The sequence below is a fragment of the Coptis chinensis genome, chromosome 3, assembly GCF_015680905.1.
Source record: "Coptis chinensis isolate HL-2020 chromosome 3, ASM1568090v1, whole genome shotgun sequence".
NCBI lineage: Eukaryota > Viridiplantae > Streptophyta > Magnoliopsida > Ranunculales > Ranunculaceae > Coptis > Coptis chinensis.
In genome coordinates this window covers 60,231,933-60,249,354 of record NC_141458.1, presented here as the reverse complement: position 1 = coordinate 60,249,354, position 17,422 = coordinate 60,231,933, and the positions used below count along the sequence as shown (strand labels likewise).

The following is a 17,422-nucleotide window of genomic DNA, read 5'->3' as shown; positions in this document are numbered from 1 at the left end:
AGTAAAAAGGGGCTACTCAGTATTAATAGTCTTTGATGTAGAATTCCATATGAATGTCTTATGTCTTGTAGGAAACTTATTCTAAAAATATACTTATTGTTAAGTAAACAAGAAAATCAAATTTATATAAAAAATATATCATGAACAAACATTTAGTTCAACGAATGAACTTAATTTACCAAAGAAGAAATCTGCCTTAAGTTGTTAGGTATATACAACTTAATTGTACTTACTCTTTATCAATTACCAAACAATACAAACTTTTTGTCATGTAAGTGTCTTGTACTTCTTAGTTAAATCCGAGCCTAGTGTAGATACACTATGTCCTTAAGACACATTTTTTCCCTCACGGTGCTTGAAGGTTGATGGGAAACTATCTCCCAAGATAGAACGGATTTCCTTCTATAGAAAGCTAGCATTTCAATTCTATAGAATCAGTGAACACAACATAGTATTTGACTAAGAATAGAGGGAGAAGAGAAAGATCAGAAATGTGTGATCTGGTGTGTCTTTCTCTCCAAATTTATCCACTATTTATAGGTGAGAAATGCATTTTCGAAACATCACAGTGACACTTTGAAAAGTTAGGCACCTTTTTGAAAAGTCACATGTTTTGAAAGGACGTACCATTTTGGCATCAAGCATTGTTTCGAACCAGTGCCTATTTCAAAAGGTCGCACCTTTTCGGCATAAAGCACTGTTTCGAACCAGTGCGTATTTCGACATAATGCACTGTTTCGAACCAATGCACCCTTTCGAAAAGGTTTTTCTCTCTTTACATATTGTTTCAAATGAAACCCATTTCATTTCAAGTGGGATAACTTGGGAGACAAATTACTCATTCATATCTCAATTGATTTGTGCAAATCCATTTTTCTAACAATCCCCCACATGAATGAAGATTTGGCTTCTTCTATCATAAATATCGGATTTTTGTTCTTTTACAAATGAAAAGATACCGCATCAGATCAAGTAGCATGGGAGGCCTTGAACTTGCCTTAGTGAAAGACGATCGGATTAATTGAACGATTAATAGACTTCAATTAATGTCCTTGAACTGTCAATCACTTGTATAAACCTAGACAATCATCTTCACGCAGTACCTTTTTGAATAATGTTGGTTCTCATGTTTGTGTTCATTTTGGCCTTGAACACTTCTTGATTTCCGATAGTGCTTTTGAGACATTTGCATTTAAAATTCTCATAGAAGCGGCCCCACTTCGCACTAACATAGGTGATTTCTATAAAGAGTATCCTGCAATACTCCACTTGGATAATATAACTTTCCAAGATATAGTAAATCATTAAAAGCTTGACTTATCCTGGGTCTCACGACAGATATGCACTGTCTTATATAGGAATGGGTTAGAATATAGTATTACTCTTCAGTGCTCACTGAGTCACAGACATAATTCAGTTGTCCCATTGAACCTAGATCTTGGGATCTTTAGCTAGGTTGGTTTTTCCATTATGAAGACTCTTGGTTAATTATCTCAAAGGCTTTAAGCCCATTCCCCTTGATAATTTTTCCACTTGCTCTCTTGTTAAACCCTTTGTAAGCGGATCCACAATGTTATTTTTTGACCTTATATAGTCGATTGAGATAACTCTATTTGAGAGCAATTGTCTAACAGTGTTATGTCTACGATGGATGTGTCGAGACATTCTGTTATACATGCTACTCTGTGCTCTACTAATAGCAGATTGGCTGTCACAGTGTATACACGCTGCTGGCACAGGTTTAGCCCAATTTGGAACATTTTCTAAGAAATTTTGAAGTCACTCGATCAGCTTCTTCTCTAGCCTTATCCAACACTATGAATTATGATTCCATAGTGGACCTTGCTATGCACGTTTGCTTTGAGGATTTCCTTGAAATTTATGCATCTCTTCTTGAGTAAAACACCACATTTGATGCCTTTTGAGTAATGCTCCAACAATTTCCAATTTTGAATTGATTAATTCATGGAGATACACAATCCCCCACATTTTTCCAATTTCTAATGACAAAGTCAATAAATTGGAAAACTATTTAGATGTATATTTTTCGAGTGAGGCATCTTGTTAAAGAATATCACATATCACTCATATACTGTCGAAACACTTCTAAGACCTCAATTTTGTTTACATATATATGCTTACAGAACAATATCTTAAGCAATATTCTTTATTAGCACTCTTTGGCGCAATAGTAAAACACATACATCTTACAAATAATAAAATACTTTTAAAACTCTTTTAGCACCCGCCATTCCTAACATCTAGAATGAAGCAATGATTCTCAGAATCTTGGATCATAATCCCCCCCAAGTGTGGCATTACCACCACCTTGTTTGCCTTCAACTAGCAAAGAAAGGTAGACCTGATGGTAGCTCGCTTAGACCATTTTCAAGTCATTCTTGGAATGGACTTCTTGAAACAAACAAACCTTTTAGTTCAACAAATAAACTTAATTTACCAATGATTAAATTTGAGCCTAGTGTAGATACACTATGTTCTTAAGACATATTTTTCCCCTCACGGTGCTTGAAGGTTGATGGGAAACTGTCTCCCAAGATAGAATGGATTTCCTTCTATAGAAAGCTAGCACTTCAATTTTATAGAATCAATGAACACAACATAGTATTTGACTAAGAACAGAGGGAGAAGAGAAATATCAGAAATGTGTGATCTGGTGTGTCTTTCTCTCCAAATTCATCCACTATTTATAGGTGAGAAATACCTTTTCAAAACAGCACAGTGACTCTTTGAAAACTTAGGCACCTCTTTGAAAAGTCATATGTTTCGAAAGGACACACCATTTCGACATAAAGCATTGTTTCGAACCAGTGCCTATTTTGAAAGGTCGCACCTTTTCGGCATAATACACTGTTTCGAACGAGTGCACCATTTCGAAAAGGTTTTTCTCTCTTTACATACTATTTCAAGTGAAACCCATTTCATCTCAAGTGGGGTAACTTGGGAGACAAATTACTCATTCATATCTTAATGGATTTGTGCGAATCCATTTTTCTAACATGTCTTAAGCAGAAACTGGGGATCCAAGAAGAACCTGGCTATGGTGAGCCCTTCTCAAACATTTTCTTCTCTGTTCCTTGCAAGGAAGGAATAAACTTTGATACAATGTTCTTAGTCAATGTTGTGATTCATAAAGGTATTATCATTCCCCATCAGTTGTCCAACGAGTTTTTTTAGTTACTTCGAAGCCAGAAAAGGGAGGTGAACATTGCAGCACTGAGCCACATTTGTTCTTATAGACGTCTAGTCTCTGATGCTTACAAGGGTTTGAAACTTGTCCAAGAGTGGCTTTATAGTAACCCTAAACTTCTCACAAGCTCTTCAAGGTCAACCTATTATGTTGAAGTGAGGAGATTGGTAATAATCCCAACCAAAGCCTACTGTCTTCCACCAGAGATAGAACTTTCTAATAGGGTTCTCAAGGAATATAAAGAAGTTGCAGATAGGTTCGTAAGAGTTACCTTCATGGATGAAGGCATGCAACAACTTAATTCTCATGTTCTCAACTATTATGTTTCCCCCATTGAGAAAGATATCACAAAAAACCCATTTACTCAAAAAAACCTGAGTATTTAATAGGGTGGCAACCATTTTGACAAAGGGATTTCATTTGTGCGGTCAGAAGTATTCCTTTCTAGCCTTTTCCTGTAATCAATTGAGAGACCGGTCAGCCTGGTTCTTTGCAGAGGACAAGAACATTACAGTAAGTGATATAAAAGAATGGATGGGGGAGTTCACTGAAAGAAATGTAGCAAAATGTGTTGCACGGATGACGAATGGGGTTGTGCTTTTCGTCTATGTACGCCACACTTGATGTTCCAACGAATGAGGTTAATTTAAAGCTTCCTAACATTGAGAGAAATGAATATGTCTTTTATGATGGGATTGGCATGCTAACACTAGACCTTGCAATGGCAGTTTCAGATAAGCTTCAACTAAATGTATATCCCCCTTCTACTTATCAAATCAGATTTGCTGGTTGCAAAGGGTCATTGCCTGTTAGCCTGGAACACATAATGGAATCCACCTCTCCCTGAGAAGAAGCATGAAGAAATTCCCTTCTGAACACTATATCCTCGAAGTTGTATCATGGACTAGGTTCCAGCCGGGGGTCCTAAATCGGCAAATAGTAACTCTGCTATCTGCCTTGGGCGTTCTAGATGGAATATTATCACAAATGCAAGATTCAATGGTTTGTAAGCTAGATCAAATGGTAGAGAACTCTGATATAGCTTTTGAAGTTCTTACATCAACATGCGTTGAGCAAGGTAATATAACAACAATGATGTTAAGTGTTGGCTTCATGCCGCAAATTGAGCCTCATCTAAGAGGTATGTTGTCCTCCTAATGCAGTTATGCGAAGCGTTAGCTCTCAAACAATCTAAAATAATCAATCTCTAACCGTGAATCGATAAAAGTCTATCTTTAACCAAGAGTCGTCGATCAAATAAATTGAATATAAACAAGAAGTGTCTTTTACAAACCCTAGCATAACCTTAAATAGGCGTCCAAACACTTAAACAAACAATGACTGAAAGACCCTTAAAGTCCACCGATTAAAACCCTTGGAAAATAAAAGACCTGACTAAAAATAGTTTAAAGGCATGCCCCCCCTCTGATAGGCCAAACCAAGGGTGTGCGCCTCTTTATTCCCTATCATTCTCCCCGCCTTGGAGGACATTCATCCTCGAATGTTACTAGCACAAAGACAGAAGATGAACAACAAAACAGACTGAAGTCGTCCTCGAACTTAGCCACGATATTGACTAACTTGCATAGCTTTATGAAAAGAACTCATTAGCAGTTATGCATAACTACATCAGTTGTACTGCTTGTTAGCAGTGTGAAGAAATCAATTATATATTTTCGCATTGGTGATAACAAATAGATAGAGAGAAAGTTGGTGTGGAGAGAGAATAATCGCAAAGTCGTACCATATGGTACTGTTACTATTACCAGTTATGATGAAAAGGCATACATATTTTTCACCAGTGGGTTGGTTGCCATTGATATGCATGATACTCCTGCTTCAATACGGGTACCTAAAGTGGAGAGATGTGAATTTTCTTTACCAGATTATCTCGCATATACGACTTACTATGTTTAATCTTGTGGAGAGATCTTTAGAGTTTGGTTGCTTCACTTGGGGACAACAAACTGAATTTAGAGAGTAGATGTTTTTAAGTTGGATTTATCTAGAATGGGTTAGGAGAAATTAGAAAACCTTGGCTACCGGATCTTCTTGTTAGGTCCTAGTTTTGGTACATTACTTAGTGTCTGCAACTGACTTAGGTGTGAAAGGTAGCTGTATATATTTCACTCGTGAAGAATATACAAGCTTGTACAAATTTGAAATGGAAGATGGGTCTATAACAGTTACACTACCTTGTTCAAAAAAATTTAGTCATTAGATTCAACCTTTTTGGATGGTGCCAACTCACAAATTGCAAAGTGCAGGAGAAGAAAGAGCTGGCGAAAGTCAGAAAAGGCAGAGACGAAGAAAAGGTGACAAGTAATTGGAATGAACTTCTAGTAGAGCTCTGATACCAACTGATGCAATTATGCGAAACGTTAGCTCTCAAACAATCTAAAATAATCAATCTCTATCCGAGAATCGATAAAATACTCGATTTTTAACCAAGAGTCCATCAAATAAATTGAAAAAAATAAAATAAAATATATATATATATCGATTTGATATATACAGCCCGGCTCCTAAAATGACCTTAAATAAGTACCAAATCTAAAACACCCACAACTTCACCTACAAAATGATTTAAACCCTAATCTTTTGTGCATATGATCTACTAATTATAAAAAACATCTCTACAAAAATTCAACTCGTTTGACAATTTTTAACACTGGCAAAAGATGGTTGCAAAAACTAGACATTTCTAAACCTTTATATATATATTCAAAAGTGGAAAACAATTTTATCTAAGTTAGAGGATATTAAACGAGTTGAATTTTTGTAGAGATGTTCTTTATAGTTAGTAGATCATATGCACAAAAGATTAGGGTTTAAATAATTTTGTAGGTGAAATTGTAGGTGTTTTAGATTTGGTCCTTATTTAAGGTCCTTTTATATATATATATATATATATATATATATATATATATATATATATATGTGTGTGTGTGTGTGTGTGTGTGTGTGTGTGTGTGTGTGTGTGTGTGTGGGGCTACCTTGGCGGCTTCCTATCTTAAATGCTCCCCACTTCTATTAGATTCTACCTCATCCAACAACCAGATCTTACACCCATTTAACAAAGGAAATGGCCAGGGGTAGAAAAGTAACTTCAGTTCCATTTATAACAGCTAACAAAAGAAATAGGACTGATTCCCTTTTATTCTCTCTCCGTCTCTCCTTTAACTTGTTGAACTGTTGCTCTTCCATTAAAGAGGCTCACAAAATTTCAAGCACAAAAAAATAATAATAAAAAACACACACACGAGTCACACTGAAATTTCCTTGCATCTTTGTTCTTTGATAAAGTATGGGTTGGCTTGATTTACATTGAACAAAAACACATCAGTGAGGTGGTTGTCGTCTGTGTGCACAAGATGTTCGATTAATTGTTTGTGTGGTATATCAGTATATGCAATTGCAAAACACATGGATATCCAAGACTTCAATCTAGTATCTAGCACCTGCGAAGAAGGAACTGTAACAAGTCCATTATGTCTACTGTTGCTAACAAAGGCAATTGTAGAGAGGGCAAACATTAGCTTTATGAGCTTTTGAAGGGGTGTTGTTTTCTTAGTATAAGGTTTTGATGTATGGGGTGTTTCTGCAAATTTCAGTTCACAGTTAATAGAAAAGAGTTTTGTTCTTATGTGTTTGAAGATTTTATAATCTATTATTTCCTTGCTTGTTGTCTGGAAATCTTAATTTGTTCACTTTGGTGCAACAATTTTGAGTCAGTCAAAGTTTCAACTGAATCAACATATATTTTATCATTGTCGCAACCTGCTGCTCTTGCAAATTGTTACGTTTAACCAAAGATAAAACAATTAATTGCCAATTACTATGAAGTTTTGCCACACACCCAACTATGAAGTTTTGGTTAAATTTTGAGAAGTATGGATTTTGTTCAATCCAATTAGGAGGAACATTGAAGCCCCAAAGAAACTGGGGGGCCCCTCAAAGTTCGGTGGATTTATTTTTTTTTTTTTTTTTTTTTTTGTGAATAGAAAGTCAAATGACCATTGTACCCTCTCTTATTTGGGGTATGAACAATCAATGTTCATACCCTAATATGAGCTATGAACACTCATTGTTCATATGAACATTCATTGTTCATACCTATTTGGGGTATGAACAATCAATGTTCATACCTCACTGTATAAGCTATGTACAACACTATATAACAGAGAAAGTTTATATACGACAATGTATAAGTTGTGCACGTGTGGAAGACTACCAAAATGGTTAGATCTAATCTCGACCGTCGATCTAAAATAAATTAGATGATCTAATCTCAACCGTTGACCAAAACAAAAATAAAGATGATATTATTATCGGGAAAAATCACTCCTCTCACTGCAAAACAAGGGGGTATCTCAAATTAATCTTTCTTTGTTCATACCACAGTCATGAGCTATGAATATTTTTTGTTCATATCACAATTGGACTATGAATAGTGAGTGTTCATAGTCCATATTGTACGTACTATGAACAATCAATGTTCATAGTCCAATTGTAGTATGCACAAAGAATATTCATAGCTCATGACTATGAACAATGATTGTTCATAGTACGTACAATATGGACTTTGAACACTCATTGTTCATAGCTCATAGCTACCAAACTATGAACAATCACTGTTCATAGTCCAATTGTGATATGAACAAAGAATGTTCATAGCTCATAATATGATTAACTCTTAATATCACTGTTCATAGTCCAATTGTGGTAACTCTTAATATGATTAACTCAAAACCAAAACTGAAAACTTTAATACAAACTACTAGCCTTTATATAGGCGAAATACCCTAATTTCCACAAAACTCGAAATTTTCCAAAAATGGAAAGTTTTGGGATAACCACATATTAAGAAACTACTAATCAAAATAGAATTAACCCAACTGACCAAATAAAAAATGGACTCTCCTATCAAAAGATATAGCAAAAACAAAACTTTTCTAAAACGGCAAAAACGTGATTTTGAAGGTCTAAACGATGGATTTAGGGCCCGAGAGGGTGGTGCCCACAGCAAAGCTGTGGGTTATGCTTATTTTGACATTTCCAATCAAATATGGGCATGTCCATGTCTTTCTGACTTTGTTATCCGCTTTTCCAGTTCATTGACGTATGTCACTTTATTGACATACACATCATATACCAACTTTATTGACATCATTGACAAAATGTATTGCATCAACTATGAACACTAAATGTTCATAGTATAACAAGAGTATGAACATTCAGTGTTCATAGTCCACTAGGAGTATGAACACTGAATGTTCATAGTCCAACAAGAGTATGAACATTAAGTGTTCATAGTCCACTGAGTTGTTGATTTTGCGATTTCTTCATTGGGTTCATCAACAATGCGAATTGCTGGCACTTCGTTACATTTTCTTTTTCGGGTTTGGGTGCTTGATCCTCCTCGTGTTCGTGGAGGCATGTTTAAAATGACGGTCCTTCCACATTGTAAGCTCCCAAAAAACTGGATAGTCAATTTAAAATTCAAACAATTCAAAAAAAAAAAAAAAAAAAAAAAAACAAGAGTGTAAGAACCCAACGGTCCTTCCACACTCGACAAGCATTTCATTCCACTCTTATTTTTTAATTTTTCTGGACAATTTCTGGAGTCGTGCTTAGCAAACTTATTACAACTTTTACACATTCTTCCTGAATTCTCTAAGGCTTCCTCCCTGGGGCCTTTCATTCTCTCCGCTTTCTTCTTCCTCCCCTTCGTTTGAGAAATGTTGGGATTTAAAACCAAGAGCTGAAAGGAAGATTTAAGAGTTAAAATAAAATAAGATTTTTATCATTGTAAAGATAAACAACAAACTAAATAAATTACCTGTGAGGTATCAACTATAGACTCTTCAATTGGAGGTGCTTCATTATTCATTGTATCTGTTTTGCTGATAGTTTCCTTGAGCTCCGAAACTCCAATAGACATTTCACTCATCTTCTGAATAAAATATGCATATGTCTCAACACTAATCGATGCATCATAAGCTAATTGAGTAGCAACCTTGATACAATGGGCAACTCTTAAAGGCTCATGGTCTTCATGACCGGCCACTAGTCCACCATCAAACACCGCTCTATATGTGTTTGTCTTTTGCGTCCACCGTTTCAAAATAAAATGATCTAGAATCTCTTCGATGTCATAACGCTGAAAAAGCTTTAAAATGTGAGCACAAAGTAATCCTCGAACTGAAAATTCTTACATTCACAGTCACCCTCCAAGGTTCCTCTATTAAAAGTCACTTTCCAAATTGAAGTTTGCTTGATGTCCCTTGTCTTCACCGTATAAATTCCACTTCCATATATGTCTATCTCTTCTCCAACAATTCTATATTTCATCTTAGCCTTTTCTAAATGTTTCTTGAATTTATTGAAAGCACTAATGGTATAAACTTTACCTGCATGCTTGAGGAGGAAAGCATCCTTAGCCACAATGCGAGAAGTATGTTCTGTGCGGTAATTAGATTCCCTTTTATTCCTGGCTATTGATTCCAAAGACCTCTTGTTACCATGGACAAATTCCATAAGTGTAGTCGTCGAACTAACGAATTGATCATAATGAGAATTCATTGATTCACTTCGCCCAGTCGTATGCATACCAGCAAAAAAAATGTCATTGTGATAAGCCGAAACCCGAGACGTATGGTTTTTATATATTTCTGTCAACCAAGTATTTTCAGTCAAGTCATATTTCAACAGTAGTGCATACCACCTTCTTTCAAAATCAACAATCCTATATGACTTCCAAATAATATATGTAAGCTCTGAACACAATGTATCGAGCTTATGGTAGACAAAGGACAACTTCTCTGAATTTTTTTGCATAATGTGCCAAAGACAAAATCAATGTCGAGTAGTAGGGAAAACTCTTCTAATTGCTGCAGTCATCGCTAAATCTTGGTCAGTAAGCATTGAAGTTGGTGGACGACTACCCATAGCTGCAAGCTATGTCTGAAACAACCACACAAATGTCTTTTCTGTCTCATCAAGTAGCAGGGCACAACCAAACTGAATAGACTGCATGTGGTGGTTGACTCTAGTAAAAAGGGCAAAAGGCATACTGTAAACATTAGTTCTATATGTTGTATCAAAAGATACGACATCCCCAAAGTACTCATATTGGACATGGGACCTTCCATCAACCTAAAAGAAATTTACTGCAACCCCTTTTGTATCTAATTGAATGGCATAGTAGAACTGAGGATTTTCAGCACTCTTTTGCCTAAAATAATGAAGTACGGCAGTAGCATCATTGTCTTTAGGCATTTTTCTCGTCAAACCATAATGGTAGTTCCAACAATGTTTTCTCCTAAACCCAATCGCATCCCCATGGAAAACGTCTGCCACTTTCCCTACAGGTATACCGTTGTCATGAAAAACCTCTGTCAAACACTTCGCAGCTTCAGGCATATTTTTGTTACCTTTCATATACTGCCTCTTTGATGGAAAGACGAAACTATGGCTATGGTTGTTTGCAGCGAGCTCACATCATATATATTTTCAAGTTTTCTTTTTGTAACTCGCATTCTAGCTTGGCAACCACACCTAACAGTCGAAGTATTTCTCGAAGTTACACCTTCACTTTCTTCTTTCTTGTTATGGACCCCCTCACGTGAGCAAACCAATAGACAACTAGAAGGCAATTCCACACCAGTTTGTTTTTTATCTGTAGTCCGAACACGAATCTCAAATCCTTCCTGTTTACCAAACTCTCTATAGTAAGTTTTTGCTTCATCAACACTATTAAACTTTATACCTAAGTGCGGAGCAACTAATATCTCGACATCTTTACTTTGGGAATCAGTACAACGAGAAGAAGACCCGTCAACAGCTCCAACATTCCTTTCCATTTCTAGAAAATTCAAAAAGCGAGGAAAATATATCAAACGGAATAAATGCATAACCATAACGAAATAAATATCAAGCGACTCCCATATTAAATTTCCAATTTTAACTCTTAAAAAAATTAGACAGTAATTAAATGTGGGCGTGCGCCTATTAAACTAACCATGCACAAACACTAGAAAAAATGAAAAACGTGAAAGGTGGGTGGGTGGGTTTCTTTCTAACATTTGATACATTAAAACAAAATAGAAATAACTCACCAAAAAAGTAAAAAGCTTCAAACTTGAATTGTTTTCTTTAGGTGAGGAGAGTGGTCGAAGATTTTATGTAGAGGGAGAGAGAGTTCATCAAGCTCTCAGTTGGGATTTGTTGGGAGAGATTGATTTTATTGGGTGGAAGGAGAAGAGTTGAGATTTGTTGGGTGGAAGGAGAAGAGCTGGGATTTGTTGGGAGAGATCGGTTTTGTTGGGTGGAAGGGGAAGAAGAGTTAGGTGGTTTGTTCGTGAGTTTTTTTTTTTGAATAGAAAGTCAAATGACTAAGTTACCCTCCCTAATTCTTTTGTTAAATGAGATCAAGATTTGGACGTTGGATGAACTATAATCTAGTGTATGTGGTGGGCTATAAAGATAAGCTGTCATTTTAAGTTGTCAAGGTAGCCAGTATATATATATATATATATATATCGGTTTGTCTAGAGTGCCACTCTAAATCTACCACTCTTATCTCACTCTTCTTCTCAGCCGTCCGATCTCGGCTCAAGATCTGATGATCTAATTCACCCAAAATTTCTGATATTTCAACATTTTGTGTTATTGAAAAATTTAAAAAACACGAAATTTTTAATCATCGCGAAATTGGAGAACTATCTCTCTCTCTCGGCTTCTTCTTCTCCAAACCGTATTTGGCTTCTGGATTAAAGTATTTTTCCACTTTTAATTCGTTTGATTTGTTGTTTAATTAGCTTGGATTCGTTTGAAATAAACCTACAATATGTTGTTTATATTGTAACGTCTCTTGGATTTGTTGTTTAATTAGCTTGGTTCTATTTTTGTAATGGCGTGCTATTTGTGAGGTGCTCGTTCTTTACATAATTCCTGTGTGCTATTTTGAAGTGATATATCTTGATAGTTTTGATTTGCCTTGATATGTATGATAAAGATAAGAATGGCTTGATTTCTGTTAATGAGTTACATATGGTGTATAAGAGTTTGGGACAAAATTGTAGTGTTGGTGATTGTAAGAAGATGATTAAGAATGTTGATAGAGATGGGGATGGGTGTGTTAATTTTGACGAGTTTAAGACCATGATGGGCAGTGGGAAGTTCGGTGAAGTAGCATATTCGGTGAACTCTGTCAGAGTTTGGTGAAGTAGCATATTCGGTGAACTCTGTCAAAGTTTTAAATTCTGTCAGAGTTCGGTGAAGTAGCATATTCGGTGAACTCTGTCAGAGTTTTAAATTCTGTCAGAGTTCAGTGAAGTAGCATATTCGGTGAACTCTGTCAGAGTTTTAAATTCTGTCAGAGTTCGAGAAGTAGCATATTCGGTGAACTCTGTCAGAGTTTTAAATTCTGTCAGAGTTCGGTGAAGTAGCATATTCGGTGAACTCTGTCAGAGTTTTAAATTCTGTCAGAGTTCGGTGAAGTAGCATATTCGGTGAACTCTGTCAGAGTTTTGAATTCTATCAGAGTTCGGTGAATTAGCATATTCGGTGAACTCTGTCAGAGTTCGGTGAACTCTATCAGAGTTTTGAACTCTGTCAGAGTTATGATGTTTAAGTTATTTACACTGTTTATGTACATTGGGATTTTTTACTGTTTAAGTTATTTATATTTTTAATTTTTTCGATTTATAGAAATGGAGACGAGACATCAATCAATATCGAAGAAGGCGTGGTTGGGTCTTCGCCTCTACTAAAACCCCATTCAAGGCACACAAACATTAGTTTTGCTCCTTATATAGGAATGACTTTTTACAAGTGTTGATGAGGCAAAGACTTATTACAAAGAGTATGGTCAACAAGAGGGGATTTGAGACTTCGTGTTCGGACGACTTCAAACAAATGAATCAGTGGATTTGGTTAGTGGTTGTTTCTTGGTTTGCTCACGTGAAGGGGTTAACAAGAGAGATGAAGTCCGATCAAGAAATACATCAACTATCGGTGTGGTTGCCAAGCTAAAATTAAATATTAAGAAAAGAATGCATGAAGAAATATATGAGGTCAGCGTTGCTCATAATGACCATAGTCACGGTCTGGTGACCCCATCGAAGAGAATTTGCATGAAAACTAACAAACATATGCCTGAAGCAGCGAAGTGCTTGACCGAGATATTTAGTGATAACAGTTTATCTGTTGGGAAAGTGGCATCTGTTTTCCATGGAGAGGAAGTTGGGTGTACACAAAGATTGTTGGAACCATTATTATGGTTTGACCAGAAAGATGCCTAAAGAAGGTGATGCAACTGCCATGCTGCAATATTTTATGCAGAAGAGTGCCGATGATCCCCGGTTCTACTACGCTATTGATTTAGATGAAAATGGGACTGCGGTGAACTTTTTATGGGTTCATGGGAGGTCTCGATGCCAGTATGACTATTTCGGGGATGTTGTGTCTTTTGATACCATATATCGTACCAATGCATATTCCATGCCTTTTGCCCTTTTTACTGGAGTCAACCATCATTATCAGTCGATTCAGTTTGGTTGCGCATTGTTGCTTGATGAGATAGAAGATACATTCATATGGCTATTTAAGGCCTGGCTTGCAGCCATGGGTGGTGGTCGCCAAATCATCATTCATTGACCGGGATAGAAGCGATGGCTGCAGCCATTGCCAAAGTGTTTCCTAGTACTTTCGTCATCGTTCTTCGTCTTTGGCATATTATGCAGAAATTCCAAGAGAAGATGTCATTTACCAAATTTGAGACATTGGTAACTGAGTTGAAGAACACTATTTCTTTTTCGTATAGGATTGTTGATTTTGAGAGAAGATGGTGTACAATCATTGAGAAGTATGAGTTGTCTGAAAATCCTTGGTTGACAGAGATATATTCAATGCGGGAGAAATGGGTTCCTTGTTATCTCAGTGGCACCTTTTTGGCTTTGGTATGCGACGGGTCGAAGTGAATCGATGAATGCTCATTATGACCAGTTTGTCAATTCGACGACTATGCTTATGCAGTTTGTACATGGTAATGAGAAGTCTTTGGCTTTGCTTGCTAGGAAAGAAAGAGATTCTGATTACCGCACCGAGTATAGTTCACGGATTGTGCCTAACGATGCTTTCCTCCTTATACATGCCTCGAAGGTCTATACGATCTCAATATTCAATAAATTTAAAGAGCAACTAGAAAAGGCAAAGATGGAGTACAAAATTGATGGGGATCGGAACAGATTGACAGGTATGGAACCGGAAGCTACATGGTGAAATGGAGAGACCCACTGAAGAATTATGTTTGGAGAGTGAGTTTCGATAGAGGAACCTTAGAGGGAGACTGCGAATGCAAGTACTTTCAGTTTATAGGTTTGCTTTGTAGTCATATCTTAAAGGTTTTTATGCGCTACGAGATTGAAGAGATTCCAAACCATTTTAGATTGACGCGGTGGATGCAAAAGGCTAACACTTATAGAGCGGAGTTTGTTACTGGATTTGTGGTCGGGAATGTCTCAAATGAACCTTTGAGAGTGGCTCATTCTATCAAGGTTGCTTCTCAAGTGGCTTACAATGCGTCGCATACTTTTGAGGGTTATTCATATTTTATTGAAAAGATTGGTGAAATGGCTATTGGAATTTCAAAGTTTAATGAGACTTCCTATGAAGGAGACGCAAAAGTTGCAGAGCCTTCAATACCTTCGGTTAATACATCACAGGTATTTTTTATTTGAATGTTTAATTTGATATAAATTTAGTGTTTAATTCGGTGTTTAATTTGATATAAATATTTATTTTAATTCGGTCTTTATTTCAGCTATTGATTTTGAATCCCAACATTTCTCAAACAAAAGGGAGGGGGAAGAAGAAAGCGGATAGATGGAAATCCCCCAAAGAGATAGCCCTAAACAATTCAGGAAGAAAGTGTCACAGATGTGGACATATTGCTAACCATGACTCGAGAAATTGTCCGGAGAAAAATAATACGTAATCTGTCGATTGTAAGTATAGCTTTATTCAAAACTCTTTGATTCATTTGTTCACTAGTTCTAATGATATTTTATCTGCGTGTTGAATATTTGATTCTATATTGGTCCCAGATGTTGTGTCATGGACTTCATTGATGTCTGGACTTGTTAAGAGTGGTTTAGATATGGCAGCCTTGTTAGAGTTTTATCAAGTGTTGTTAAGTAGAACTGTATCGAGGGTTGTGTTCTATTGCATCATTATGTCCATTGGATAGTATCTAATGTTGCCTTCTAGGCTCTAGATAGGAAACAGCATAATGATAGACCGGTGCTTTTTTTGATAACTTCTTTCTCCCTTTTTATTTTCAAAGTTCAATATTGCTGGTTTAGGTTACTTTTTGGGAGTTTAATTAGATTGAGTTCTAATCTCATTGATGTTGTAGAAAAGAGAAGTATGGCTCAAGGAGAAATGGAGAATCTGGAGGCAAAGCTTTGCTTTAGGTAAAAATACTACCTACTCATCTGTTCGTTTCCAGCCCCTCGACTTTGCATCAGTCGATCTTCAGTCTTTTCATCATTCTCTGTGGTTATGTTTACGATCACTCTGAGTTCCACAAGATGCCACAGTATCACTGCCACCTTGACTATGCACCATTCGAAGAAAGTGCATCAAAATTGAGTTATTAGCTACAACGGGAGAAATTGTCGCGGAAAGAGTGAGAGAAGAAGCAGAAGTGTTGAAAGAAGGTGAAGAAGTTGAAGAGAGCTGAAACTTGGAGTGAAAGGCTTGAACAAGCCAAAGCTAGGTGCAGGCAGGCTATACTTGTTGCTAATTCATTCTGATGTGCTTAAATGTTGTAATACATAACAATAATATTTGGGATTGCATAAAGCATTTTGATGTGCTTATTATAAATGTTATTGTTGTTACACAAGCGCGCCCACTTGCAATTTTGTTCCGTAAGTTGATATGATGCATTGATGCAGATACTATACCACCAGTAAAATGCCAACGTTTGTCAACAACAAATTTACTTGTCATTCTTTTGATGTTCACCTAAGATCCTAGGGTTTTTTGGTGCAAGATCTAGTAAAACGGCATGCCAAAGAATAGCCTTTGGTTATGTTTATGCTATTAGCAGGCATTTAATTTAATAGGACGTCTGCTGTCAGTGGAGTAAACAGTTATACTACTTACCAGGGCTGCGCGTCTGTGCTTTACTTAGATCTCAGTTTATATCCATTCAATGGCTCTTCTTGTGCTCTCCAACAACTTGCGCATTTTAATTTGTCACAGCGAAGTATCTCTATTAATAATCTAATACAGAACACAAAAATCCCAATGTTATCAACAAAAATCCCAAGGTTATTTGCCAAAACACAAAAATCTAATGCAGTACGCAATGTTTTTGCCAAAACATAAAAGATCTGTTTTTTTGCCTCTTGAACTGTGTGGTCACACCACCGTTCAAGAGGCAAAAAAAACAGACAACACCATTTTTAACCAAGTTCAAATCCCAAACGACATGGCCACACCATTTGGACTTAGTCCCAAACGGTGTGGCCACACCGTTCAAGAGGCAAAAAAACAGACAACACCATTTTTATCCTAGTTCAAATCCTAAACGACATGGCCACACCGTTTCGGACCTAGTCCAAACGATGTGGCCATGTCGTTTGGACTTAATCCCAAACGGTGTGGCCACACCGTTCAAGAGAAAAAAAGCAGACAACACCATTTTTATCCCGGTTCAAATCCCAAACGACATGGCCACACCGTTTCGGACCTAGTCCAAACGGTGTGGCCATGTCGTTTGGGACTAGGTCCGAAACGGTGTGGCCATGTCGTTTGGGATTTGAATTGGGATAAAAATGGTGTTGTCTGTTTTTTTGCCTCTTGAACGGTGTGGTCCGAAACGGTGTGGCCATGTCGTTTGGGATTTGAACTGGGATAAAAATGGTGTTGTATGTTTTTTTGCCTCTTGAATGGTGTGGCCACACCGTTTGGACTTAGTCCCAAACGGTGTGGCCATGTCGTTTGGGATTTGAACTTGGTTAAAAATGGTGTTGTCTGTTTTTTTGCCGACCACACCGTTCAAGAGGCAAAAAAACAGATCTTTTGTGTTTTGGCAAAAACATTGCGTACTGTATTAGATTTTTGTGTTTTGGCAAATAACATTGGGATTTTTGTTGATAACATTAGGATTTTTGTGTTCTGCATTAGATTATTAATAGA

At 36.7% G+C, this 17,422-nt stretch overlaps 1 pseudogene across 1 annotated transcript in view; it reads left to right on the top strand.

Moving 5' to 3' along the window:
• LOC147510252 (RNA-dependent RNA polymerase 6-like) overlaps positions 1–17,422 on the top strand; it is a 39,356-nt pseudogene that overhangs the window by 11,075 nt on the left and 10,859 nt on the right. Inside the window, exons 2-3 of the transcript XR_015218775.1 lie at positions 3,002–4,356; positions 15,413–15,416. The product of XR_015218775.1 is annotated as an RNA-dependent RNA polymerase 6-like (transcript). The remainder of the gene's footprint in view (positions 1–3,001; positions 4,357–15,412; positions 15,417–17,422) is intronic.